This window comes from Bos mutus, chromosome 4, assembly GCF_027580195.1.
Source record: "Bos mutus isolate GX-2022 chromosome 4, NWIPB_WYAK_1.1, whole genome shotgun sequence".
NCBI lineage: Eukaryota > Metazoa > Chordata > Mammalia > Artiodactyla > Bovidae > Bos > Bos mutus.
In genome coordinates, this window is record NC_091620.1 from 117,681,431 (window position 1) to 117,694,226 (window position 12,796).

Here is a 12,796-nt window from a genome sequence, read left to right on the forward strand (position 1 = left end):
TGTTCTCAGAAACAAAAGTTTCTCAACATTTCTTATTTTCTTTGAATAATGCATCCACACTGTAGGTGTGGGCTTTTTTTTTTTTTAATTTTATTTTATTTTTAAACTTTACATAATTGTATTAGTTTTGCCAAATATCAAAATGAATCCACCACAGGTATACATGTGTTCCCCATCCTGAACCCTCCTCCCTCCCCATACCATCCCTCTGGGTCTTCCCAGTGCACTAGCCCCAAGCATCCAGTATCATGCATTGAACCTGGACTGGCATCTCGTTTCATACATGATATTTTACATGTTTCAATGCCATTCTCCCAAATCTTCCCACCCTCTCCCTCTCCCACAGAGTCCATAAGACTGTTCCATACATCAGTGTCTCTTTTGCTGTCTCGTACACAGGGTTATTGTTATCATCTTTCTAAATTCCATATATATGCGTTAGTATACATGATTTTAGCTTATAGGCAATTTTCATTGCCTTGACTGCTTAAAGTTATATAAAATTTTGCCATTTGCCTTTCTGGTTGTCTCTTAATTTTTGATATTTCCAACTGTATTCCTAGAATAAAAACTCTGGGTACATTATACTTTTTAATTGTAGATCATAAGACATAAATTGCATGCCAGATCCTACTTGAATTCTCCCAGGCTCAGGTGCCCACTCCTACATAGTGGGGCACAGGGTACTAAAGATGGCAACTGACACTCAGTAGGACTGTGAGGAATAAGGCAGTGAATTGCATGCATCAATTTGGTCAAGCGATGGTGCCCAGTTGCTTGGTCAAAGGCTAATCTAGATGTTACTGTAAAAACTTTTTTTAGAGAGATTAGTGTTTACAAATTTTAAATAAGATTTTAAGTACAAGATATTATCCTCAATGTTGAAAGTGTAGGGGGTGGTGGATAAGGGGCTTAATTCAATCAGCTGAAGACCTTAAAACCAAAAATAGATTTCCCAGAAAATAAGGAATTCTGTCTCAAAATTGTAGCACAGAAATCCTTCCTGAGTTTATGACCTACTGGTTCACCCATAGATTTAAGAAGCAATATTATTGAGTTATTTCAAATCTTAAAGATAATGCTGTGAAAGAACTGCAATCTATATGCCAGCAAATTTGGAAAACTCAGCAGTGGCCACAGGACTGGCAAAGTTCAGTTCTCATTCCAATCCCAAAGAAAGGCAATGCTCAAAACACCACACAATTGCACTCATCTCACATGCTAGTAAAGTGATGCTCAAAATTCTCCAATCAAGGCTCCAACAGTACATGAACCGTGAACTTCCAGATATTCAAGCTGGATTTAGAAAAGGCAGAGGAACCAGAGACCAAATTGTCAATATCTGTTGGATCATTGAAAAAGCAAGAGAGTCTCAGAAAAACATCTACTTCTGCTTTATTGACCATGCTAAAGCCTTTGACTATGTGGATCACAACGAAGTGAGTCAAGAGATGGGAATACAAGACTACCTGGCCTGCCTCCGGAGAAATCTGTATGCAGGTCAAGAAGCAACAATTAGAACTGGACATGGAACAACAGACTGGATCCAAATAGGGAAAGGAGTATGTCAAGTCTTTATATTGTCAACCTGCTTACTTAACTTCTATGCAGAGTACATCATGAGCAATGCTGGACTGGATGAAGCACAAGCTGGAATCAAGATTGCTGGGAGAAATATTAATAACCTCAATATGCAGATGACACCACCCTTATGGCAGAAAGTGAAGAGTAATTAAAGAGCTTCTTGAAGGTGAAAGAGGAGAGTGACAAATCTGGGTATACCTGTGGCAGATTCATTTCAATATTTGGCAAAACTAATACAATATTGTAAAGTTTAAAAATAAAATAAAATTAAAAAAATAAAAATAAAACTCAATATTCAAAAAACTAAGATCATGGCATCTGATCCCATCACTTCATGGCAAATAGATGGGGAAACAGTGACAGAGCTTATTTTTGGGGGTCCAAAATCACTGCAGATGGTGACTGCAGCCATGAAATTAAAAGACACTTGCTCCTTGGAAGAAAAGTTATGACCAATCTAGACAGCATATTCAAAAGCAGACACATTACTTTGCCAATAAATGTCCATCTAGTCAAAGCTAGGGTTTTTTGTAGGTATGTATGGATGTGAGAGTTGGACTATAAAGAAAGCTGAGCACTGAAGAATTCATGCTTTTGAATTGTGGTGTTGGAGAAGACTCTTGAGAGTAACTTGGACTGCAAGGAAATCTAACCAGTCCATCCTAAAGGAAATCAGTCCTGAATATTCATTGGAAGGACAGATGCTGAAGCTGAAACTCCAATACTTTGGCCACCTGATGCAAAGAACTGACTCATTTGAAGAGACCCTGATTCTGGGAAAGACTGAAGGCAGGAGGAGAAGGGGACGATGGAGGATGAGATGGTTGGATGGCATCACCTACTCAATGGACATGAATTTGAGTAAAACCCAGGAGTTGGTGATGGACGAGGAAACCTGGTGGGCTGCAATCCATGGGGTCACAAAGATTCAGATATGACTGAGTGACTGAACTGAATTGAGTTTCCAGCCTATCAGTCTGCCCTAGGAATTTTGAACTTGCCAGGTCCTGTAATCATTTGAGCCATATTGTTAAAATAAATCCCTGTATGTACATCATAAGTATCCATGTTCATATCTATCAGTTTAGTCCAATTGCTCAGTGATGTCCAACTCTTTGTGACCCCACAGACTGCAAGAGACCAGGCCTCCCTGTCCAATAACAACTCCCAGAGCTTACTTAAACTCATGTCCATTGAGTCAGTGATGTCATCCAATCATCTCATCTTCTGTTGTCCCCTTCTCCTCCTGCCTTCAATCTTTCCCAGCATCAGGGGCTTTTCTAGTGAGTCAGTTCTTTGCATCAGGTGGCCAAAGTATTGGAGTTTCAGCTTCATTCCTCCCAATGAATATTCAGGATTCATTTTCCTTTAGGATGGACTGGTTGGATCTCCTTGCAGTCCAAGGGACTCTCAAGAGTCTTCTCCAACACCACAGTTCAAAAGCATCAATTTTTTGATGTGTCTTTCTTTCTGGTCCAACTCTCACATCCAAACATGACTACTAGAAAATCCATAGCTTTGACTAGATGGATCTTTGTTGGCAAAATAATGTCTCTGCTTTTTAATATGCTGTCTAGGTTGATCATAACTTCCTTTCCAAGGATCATGTGTCTTTTAATTTTATGGCTCCAGTCACTATCTGCGGTGATTTTTGAGTCCAAAAAATAAATAAATAAATAAATAAAGTCTCTCACTGTTTCTATCATTTCCCCTTCTATTTGCCATGAAGTAATGGGACCAGAAGCCATGGTCTTAGTTTTCCTAATGTTGAGTTTTAAGCCAACTTTTTCACTCTCGTCTCACTTTCATAAAGGGCCTCTTTATTTCTTCTTCACTTTCTGCTATAAGGGTGGTGTCATCTGCATATCTGAGATTATTGATATTTCCCCCAGTAATCTTGATTCCAGTTTGTGCTTCAGAAACTATGGCCCATTCTGTGTTGGGCCACCCAAGATGGACTGGTCATGGTGGAGAGCTCTGAAAAAACATGGTCCAGTGGAGAAAAGAATGGCAAACCACTTCAGTATTCTTACCTTGAGAATCCCATGAACAGTATGAAAAGGCAAAAAGACAGGGCACTCAAAGATGAATTGCCCAGGTCGTCAGGTGCCCAATATGCTACTGGAGATTGGTGGAGAAATAACTCCAGAAAGAATGAAGAGATGGAGCCAAAGCAAAAACAACACTCAGTTGTAGGTGTGACTGGTGATGGCAGTGAAGTCCGATGCTGTAAAGAGCAATATTGCATAGGAACCTGGAATGTTAGGTCCATGAATCAGTAAATTGGAAGTGGTCAAACAGGAGATCCCAAAAATGAACATCAATATTTTAGGAATCAGTGAACTAAAATGGACTAGAATGGGTGAATTTAACTGAGATGACTATTATATCTACTACTGCAGGCAAGAATCCCTTAGAAGAAATGGAGTAGCCGTCATAGTCAACAAAAGAGTCTGAAATGCAGTACTTGGATACAGTCTCAAAAATGGCAGATTTATATTTGTCCTTTTCCAAGGCAAACCATTCAGTATCACAGTAATCCAAGTCTATGCCCCAAACAGTAATGCTAAAGAAGCTGAAGTTGAATGGTTCTGTGAAGACCTACAAGACCTTCTAGAAACAACACCCAAAAAAGATGTCCTTTTCATTATTAGGGACTAGAGTGCAAAAGTTCATATCTATATCTAAAACATTATATACACTATTGCTTCTGCAGACAGCACTGACTGATACATATCATAATACTGAGTATGTTTCTAGATGAACAAAATCTTAAGGATGACTTTTGTGAATTGGTTCTTGGCCTCTGGAATTGGTTCTCTATTTTCATTTCATAAAACATAAGATGTTTCCACTATTAAAAAGAGCACTGATGGTCCATTACTGGAGCTGGTCAGGCTCCTCTGCCCATGGGGATTCTCTAGGCAAGAATACTGGAATGGCCTCCAATGCCCTTCTCCAGGATATGTTCCCAACCCAGGGATCAAACCCAGGTCTTCCACACTGCAGGCAGATTCTTTACCAACTGAGCCACCAGGGAAACCCCAGAATACTGGAGTGGGTACCCTATCCCTTCTCCAGAGGATCTTCCTGACCCACAAATTGAACCAGGGTCTCCTGCATTGCAGGAAGATTCTTTACCAGCTGAGCTACCAGGAACAGATATATGCACAATAATACCTTTGGATATTGTTTTTTTTTTTTTTTTACCATAAAGTGGATATCTTTGTAATGCAAATAATATACACAGACATGCAGCCACAACAACGTCTTCTTATGGATTAAGATTTAATTTATAATTAATGAACTCAGATGAAATTTTGATATAAGTTTTAAAATACCTAGTTGATTAATGAATTTCAGGTGACTTTCTATTCAAATTAAGTTTTAAATTAATCTGCTAGGGGCCCAAAATCCTGACCCTAATTGTTTGGAAGAATGATTTAGTAGAATTAAAACAAACAAACAAACAAACAAAACAAAACAAAACAAAAAAAAACTTTAAAAATCTCTAGTGCCAAGAAAATATAACAAATTAGTTCTGACTTAGCTTTAATTTTTTGGTCATGGTTTGAGAAGGAATTATTATCGCAGGTATACAATCGTGTGATTCCAGACAGATCATCATGGGCATCCACAATAATAAAGAGATTCCTGGAAAACAGTTAGCATTCCTTGAGTTGGAGCACCAGGAGGGCTGAGTAGAATATTTTTAGTGACACTAGATATTTTTAATCAAGTACTTAACAAGAAGCAAATTTCTGGCTGACCATATATTGGATACTTTTCTATGTTTTTATCTAACTAAGGAGTATATTGAGTTCGGCAGTTTGCTCCTAATTGTGGCAGACAAATGGAGAAAGAAATGGAGGAGCTCAGAGCTTTGTAAGTGATTTTAGATTTTCTTTGTCTGCCCTGAAGAAAACCCTTATCTCTTTCAGAGAGAGAAGTGAAACTGCTAAAAACAGAACCTGAATTTCATCCAATGAGTGGCTGAACTATACACAAAGTGCAGGGTGTCTATTGGTGAAGTGAGGGCATTACTTTGGAAAGAATGGCATCCTAGGAATCAGCATGGGGATATGTGGGCAAATTCTGATGAAACTGAGGACATTGAATTAAATTTTACTAAATATTGCTGAATCTTCTTTGACAGTAGAGACTGCCCACCTACCCCTGCCTGAAAAGGGTAATTATGCTCTTCCTGTGGTACTTGCCTTACAAGGCAGTGCTGATTCTCCCCAGGACTCACTCCTCTTTGACTCTAGACTTATCAGCAGACTTAAGTCCTGGAAGGTCTCCCAAAATTGAGATACAGAATGTGACCCATGAGTAAATGCACTACACTCCAAAAGAACTGCATAAATTTTCCAGTTTATACAGAGTAAATCCAAGAAGTAGATATATGAATAAATAACAAGGATATAAGAAAATGGTAAAAAAGAACAGAAAACTGGGTGTGAGCCCACTAACCAGAGATTATGAATTTAATATATAATCAGAAGGGTTAAAAAGAGCTCTAACTGTTTAATTGGTTGATTGGCTGATTAGAACATGGACATAATTGTCCCTGCTACACTAGGTAAAGTTGAAATGCCAGACATGCCTTGGTTTTCTGTAAGAGGAAGAGTACAAAGATTGGGATGTTAGAGTGGATTTATCATGTCTGACCTGTTCACCTGCCCCAGGAGGGTCCAGTGGACACACCTTTCACTAAAACTGTGAGAAATACATTTTTGAGGGAAATGCCTGGATTTATGAAGAATTCTGTAGATGAAAAATTATAGTGGTAATTGCTGCCAATGATCTTAAATGCAATGAGGATAATCGGACCCATGGTGGCAGAGACCAATGGGCAGTAACTAATTGTGAAAAATGAGGTGGATGTGGTTACCATAACACACAGTGGAGGCAAAGCTGCAATAAGACTATGACTTGTAGAGACTTATGGTGTTGGCTATTTGATGACAATGCTTCTAGAAGAGAATTGGTTGGTCAGTCTTACTTGATCTCTGTAAGAGGAAGAATTTTAGATCACTTCTAAAGAGCCCCAACCCCTCATTCAGCTTCTAAACACCAAATCCACAATTCCTTGAATGAAATGGAGGTCATGTCACCTTGAGGAAGAATCCTGATGTATTGCCAAAATTGACACTATTAATCTTTATCCCAGCCTTCAAAGGAAGACATGGCCTTTCACCAGGATTACTGTGCATCACAGAAAAGAAAATAATCAGACTTTTGAAGGATTGCAGGATACTAGCTCAGAATTCATACTAATTCCAGGGAACTGAAAATGTTATTCTGGTCTACCCATTGGATTGGGGCTTATGAAGGAGATCAGGAGATCAATGGAATTTTAGTTCAGATCCATTTTACAGTGTGACCAATCCCATTCTATGATTATTTTCCCAGTTCCAAAATATGTAATTGGAATAAATTAAATCAGAAACTGGCAGAATCTTCACATCAGTTCCCTAAATAGTGGAGTGAGAGATATTATGGTAGAAAAAGCCAACTGGAAGCCACTAGAACTGCCTCTGTCTAAGAACATAGCAAACTGAAAGCAATCCTGTGCTCTTAGAGGACTTGCAGACATTAGTATCACCATCAAAAACCTGAAGAATTCAGGAGTGGCAATGATCACATCTCCAGGCAACTCACCTACTTGGCCTGTGCAGAAGACAGATGGATCTTGAAGAATGACTATGGGTTATTATTGTAAACTTAACTATGTGTAGCTCCAACTACAGCTACTGCTCTAGATATGGTTAGTTTGCTTAAGCAAATGACCATGTATACTCACACATGGTATGCAATTATTAGTCTAGCAAATGTTTTCTTCTTGATACCAAGAAGAAGTTTGCAGAAAGCTGTCAAGGCCAGCGATATACCTTCCTGTGCTATCTCAGGGCTATGCCCACTCTCCATCCCTACATAACTGTCTAGGATGCAGGGCTCTCCAACACCTTTCCCTGCAGAAGGTATCACACTGGTCCATTACCCTGATGGAATTACACTGATAAGCAAGATGTATCAATTGCACTAGGCTTACTCTTAGACATTTGTATGTCACAAGATGAGAAACAAATCCAGTGAAAACTCAGAGGCCTTCCGCCTCAGTAAAATTTCTAGGTGTCAGTAGTGTGGACATGTTGTGATAACCTTTCTAAGGCAAAGGAAAATCACTGTGCCAGGTCACCTCTGTAACAAAAAGGAGGTGCAATGCCAAATAGTCCTCTTAGTATTTTGGAAACAAAATTTTTCACTTGAGTGTGCTGCTCCAGCTCATTTTCCCTGTGACCTGAAAGTTGCTAGTTTTGGGTGAAGCCCAGAACAGGAGTGGGCTGGGCAGCTGGCTCACACTCTCCTAGGCTACACAATTCCACAGTGGCAGGTAGGGGTGCTCTTTGGAGCCTTGTGTGAGCTTCTGTAGGTAACTCGCAGTGCAGACCCTTAGGATTTTGGGGCAAAGCCCTGACATTTGATGCAAATAACTGCTTTTGGAAGACAGTTTTTGATCAGCTACTGGGTCTTAGTAAAGACTGAACCTTTAGCATGAATCACCAAGATAGCATGCAAACTGAACCATTCTTTGTGAACTGGATGTGGTCTGACCCAAACTATAAAGTTGAGTGTGCTTGGCAACATTCCATCTTATAATAGAAAGAGCATGAAGGAAATGGGATTCAAGAAAGCCTTGAAGACACAAGCAAGTTGCATGAAGAGGTGGTCCAAATACCCACGGCCCACACTTATCTCACCTTTCTTTTTCCCTCCCAGTTCCCAGCTACACCCTCAAGAGGAATTTCTTATAATCAGTTGACTGAGGAAAGAGATAACCCATGCCTGGTTTACAGGTGGTCCTGCACAATATGCAGGCGTTACCTGATAGCACAGTTGGAGCCCTGAAGCCCCTCCCTGGGATACCCCTGCAGAACAGTGTGAAGGGAAATCTTCCCAGTGGCTTGGACTCTGAGCAGTGCACCAGGCTGTGCACTGTACTTAGTAGGAGAAATTACCAAGACTTGTGATTATTTACTGATTCATAGACTGTGGCCTATGATTTGACAGGAACTTGGAAAGAATGTAATTGGGAAATCAGTGAAAAGGAGGTCTAAAGAAGAAACATGTATGTAGGGTTCTCTGCATGAGTAAAAAGTATGAATATATTTATGTCCCACTTTAATATGTTTCACAGGGTGATCTAAGCAGAGGGTCTAATAATCAGATGGATAGATTACCCATTCTGTAGAGAAAGAATTGGCAACCCACTCTGGTATTCTTCCATGGAAAATCTCATGGATGGAGGAGCCTGGCAGGCTACAGTCCATGGGGTCACAAAGGGTCAGAAATGACTGGGCAGCTTTACTTTCACTTCTGTGAGCATCACTCAGCATCTTTCCCTGGGGCACACCTGTCCTCACCCACTGGGTTCAGCTGACAGGGACAGAGGTGTGTTCTCAGCAACACAGGCTATCACTCACAAAAGCCACTGCTGAGCACCCGGTCTGCTACAGCAAACACTGAATTTCTGGTAGGATATCATACCCCAGTGTGACCAGTGAGTTACCTGATTGCAACTTGATTACACTGGGTCTCTTTCACACTGGACAGGGCAGCATTTTATTCTTACAGGAATACACAGAGTTTGGATATGAATTTGCTTTCCCCATGCATAATACTTTTAACTAAACTATCATCTGTGGACTTACTGAATGCCTTAATATTACACATAAAATTGCTTCTGATCAGTGAACAAGCTTCACAGCAAATTAAGTGCAGCAGTTGTCCCATGCTTATGGAATTGGTTGATTTTTCCATGTTTCCCACCATCCTGAAGTATCATCCTGGTTTGATATCATGGTGGAACCATCTCTTGAAGCCTGAGTGGTAGTACCTCGGTGGTAGTGCCTTTCAGTTCTGGGGTAAGCTTCTCTAGAAGGCTGTATATGCTCTGGGTCAGGTGAATAGAAACACTGATATATAGATAGACAATTCCTTTGCTGAGCTACATGGTTTTAAATGCCTGGAACAACAAATAATGACCTAAGGTCTACGATTTCAATATATTAAAGCATATTTCCAATTAAAACATTTTTATCATTTATTTTAGAGGCAAAATTATAAACATAATAGTTTTTCTGATCCTTTAAGCCAAGGAAAACTAATAACAATGTTTGAGATTCAATATGGATATTATGTCATGGAACAGGAAAATTACAGTATATTTTCAGACACTGCAATGTTCTGCTGACCTGGACCTGGAATACTCTGTTCTGTGCTGATGATTCAGATATAAGAATGATAAAGTGAACTGGCTGGAATTAGAGAACAAAGAAAAGAAGGACAGAGTCAATGAGACTGATTTAGGGAAGGGCAGAAGGAACTACATAATAACAGCCAAGTAGTAAAAATAGAATCAACTACATAGATCAGTTCTGACTACTACACTACTGATGATTTAACTTGATTTTATGTTTCAAACTTTTCATTTAATGCTGTATCCTTTATTACATGTGAACAGCACTCAGTATAGGAAATCATGAAATGTGAATGAAACCTGTAATTTTAATTAACATATTTTAAAATGTTTCTGATCTGTAAGCATTGGAAAAAATTTTCATTTATGGTGAGCTTTTTTTTTTCATTCTCACAAAATGTTTAACATAAGCATATCTTTCTTTAAAGTAATACTAATATATTTAATAAAATGTATCACTTGCCAGGATGATGTAATATGACTTGCCAGGATTTTTTTCCTTAACAGATATTTGTATAAGGAAACTAAAACTCACAGGCAGATTCAATTTCCCTCAACAGGTAAAAGCAAGCATTTTTGTTCTTGTCTTATATTGCCTTTCAGTGTCCCCTTCCTCATGCCTCCCTGTGGCCACAGCAAATGATGACTGTCCCCACCCTTCCTCCTGACTCCTCTGCCTTATCTGGGCTCTGGGTGAGCACAGATCCTCACACAGGCTCTTTTGAGGTACAAGCATAGTGCACTAGCAATACTTCAGTAAGGATCCGAAATACATTTACAACCTGAAGAGAGGCTATTTAAGTTTTTGTTTTTTTTTTCTTTCTTTTCCTTTGGTCAGATAGGTATCAATGTTATCTGTTGACTTCACCACAAATAGAGGTTCTAATTGATCTTGACTCCAGTGCCTGCTGCACAGTGAGTGATTCTGCATCTTCTGTTAGCCAAACTTACTATCCATTCACCTATTCATTCATCCATTCATTCTGCCCACATGTAAGCAATTAACCAAAGTAAAAACAAACAAACAAAAAAACAGTCCCACCATGAGATTTCTGAGAATGAGATCATGTTTAACTTGTACTCCCTGGACCTCTTACGCACTCAATAAATGCTTTTTACCTTATATGAGTGTTAATAAGTGGGTCTTAAAATTTATTACAAGTAAGAAAAACAATTATTATTAAGCCTGCAGGCATGAGCTTTCTCCTATCCATGTGCCCTTCACCACTGGTCTAAATTTCACAGAATCGGAAAGGCAAAAGGAATCAAATAATCACGGCATCCAAGTGTTTCCTCCATTTTCATTTCATAATTCTTCTGCAAAATTCATCAAATTTCTAATTCCCCTTTTTCCAGAAGCAGAATTGGGGAGGGGAAGGAAAGAAAGAGAGGGAGAAGAATAAGTAAGACCCATGCCTATGAGACTTAAATGCAAAATGCAGAGTAAGTCAGCCATGAGGGGCTTGGCATATAGGAATTTCTGCCAAAAGTACAGTCATACAATTATTCTGTGATTACTAAAGATGCTACAAACATTTAGCATCCTTGCCTTTATCCCTCTTGCAATGGTAAGCTTCCGTGCTTTTTGCCATGCAGCTCTCAGTACTTGAGACGTGCTTTTGTTTACATTTTCACTTGTCAGAAAGATGCTTATCTTTAAAGAACAACTGAAATGTCACTTCCTGTGATCACTTCACCAATCCTCTTTATGGGGAAAATTACTGGTTCCTGCCCCTATTGTGTTGTTTTCAACAAAAGTAATGCTAAATCTGCAGCACAAGAAGTGAGGTGTAGAATAATAGTTTGTCTTGCCTTTCTCTCTATGAGTTTTAATTCCGGGAGGGGCAAAGGACGGGAAGGAGCGGTACGGTGACAGGCTGGGTCTCCCAATTGCCAAAACACAGTGTTGGGCTAAAAATGCATTTTTTAAAAATTTAGTAAAGCCAAAATAAATCAGAATTTTGCATATTTTTCATATTACATAATGCTCTACGTTCAATGCATAAATAAGAAAAACACAAGAATATAATCTCTACATTTTCATCTCTTTAATTTTTAATCTCATCACAGTAAGCATATACACAAACAGCACATATTCTATGTACCTGCATGTGCTTTTGAAAAATATTATAACATATATCTGTTTCATATCATAGTATACTGTGAACATTTTCTCAAACCAGTGAATATCACTCTATTATGTACATTTTCATGACTTCATTGTGTCATATTCTGGGTTCTAGATGGACCACATGTATAGGACTGGAACAAATATTCAGATTGTGTTGGCTGGGGTTATCTTCATCCCTGGATGGATAGTAGCACTTTGCACTAGCAGTGAAAATTCATGTAAATATAGGAAAAAAGGAGATGATAAACACTTAAAATGGTATATTCTTCTTGGGTAGCAAACGGTCAGACACGACTGAGCGACTGAACTGAACTGCCTGTCTCTCAGAGATGCATAAATATACATTATTTTATATGCTAGCCATATAAAGTTGTTAACTTTCTGCTATTTTAAATAATGCTAAAGAAGATCATTTATCTGTACAAAAATGATGGAAATTACTGGAAGAGGAACTGTTTCATCAAAGCCTCTGCAAAATTTTGAGACTGGTGTATGTATCTTCCCAAACGTGTCTATAAAATGTTTCTGCCCATTTTATACATGCAATACACTCCAATAACTACCTCACAGTCTAGCCAAGACTCTTTGCTTACTTGCCTAAATAGTGGTTTACTTTGCAGGTAAAGTGAGAATTCAGAGGAACATTCATTTTTCAATTAAATTTTCTTTAATTGCTACAGAGCACAAACATCTAACTTGCCATTTCACTGGAGAAAGGGATGTGTAATTTGTTACTAATTCTTGATAAATTTTTAAAATTGTGGTGGCTAATCATTTGTCTGCAGCATATGTGGCACATAATTTACTGAGTTCAGATC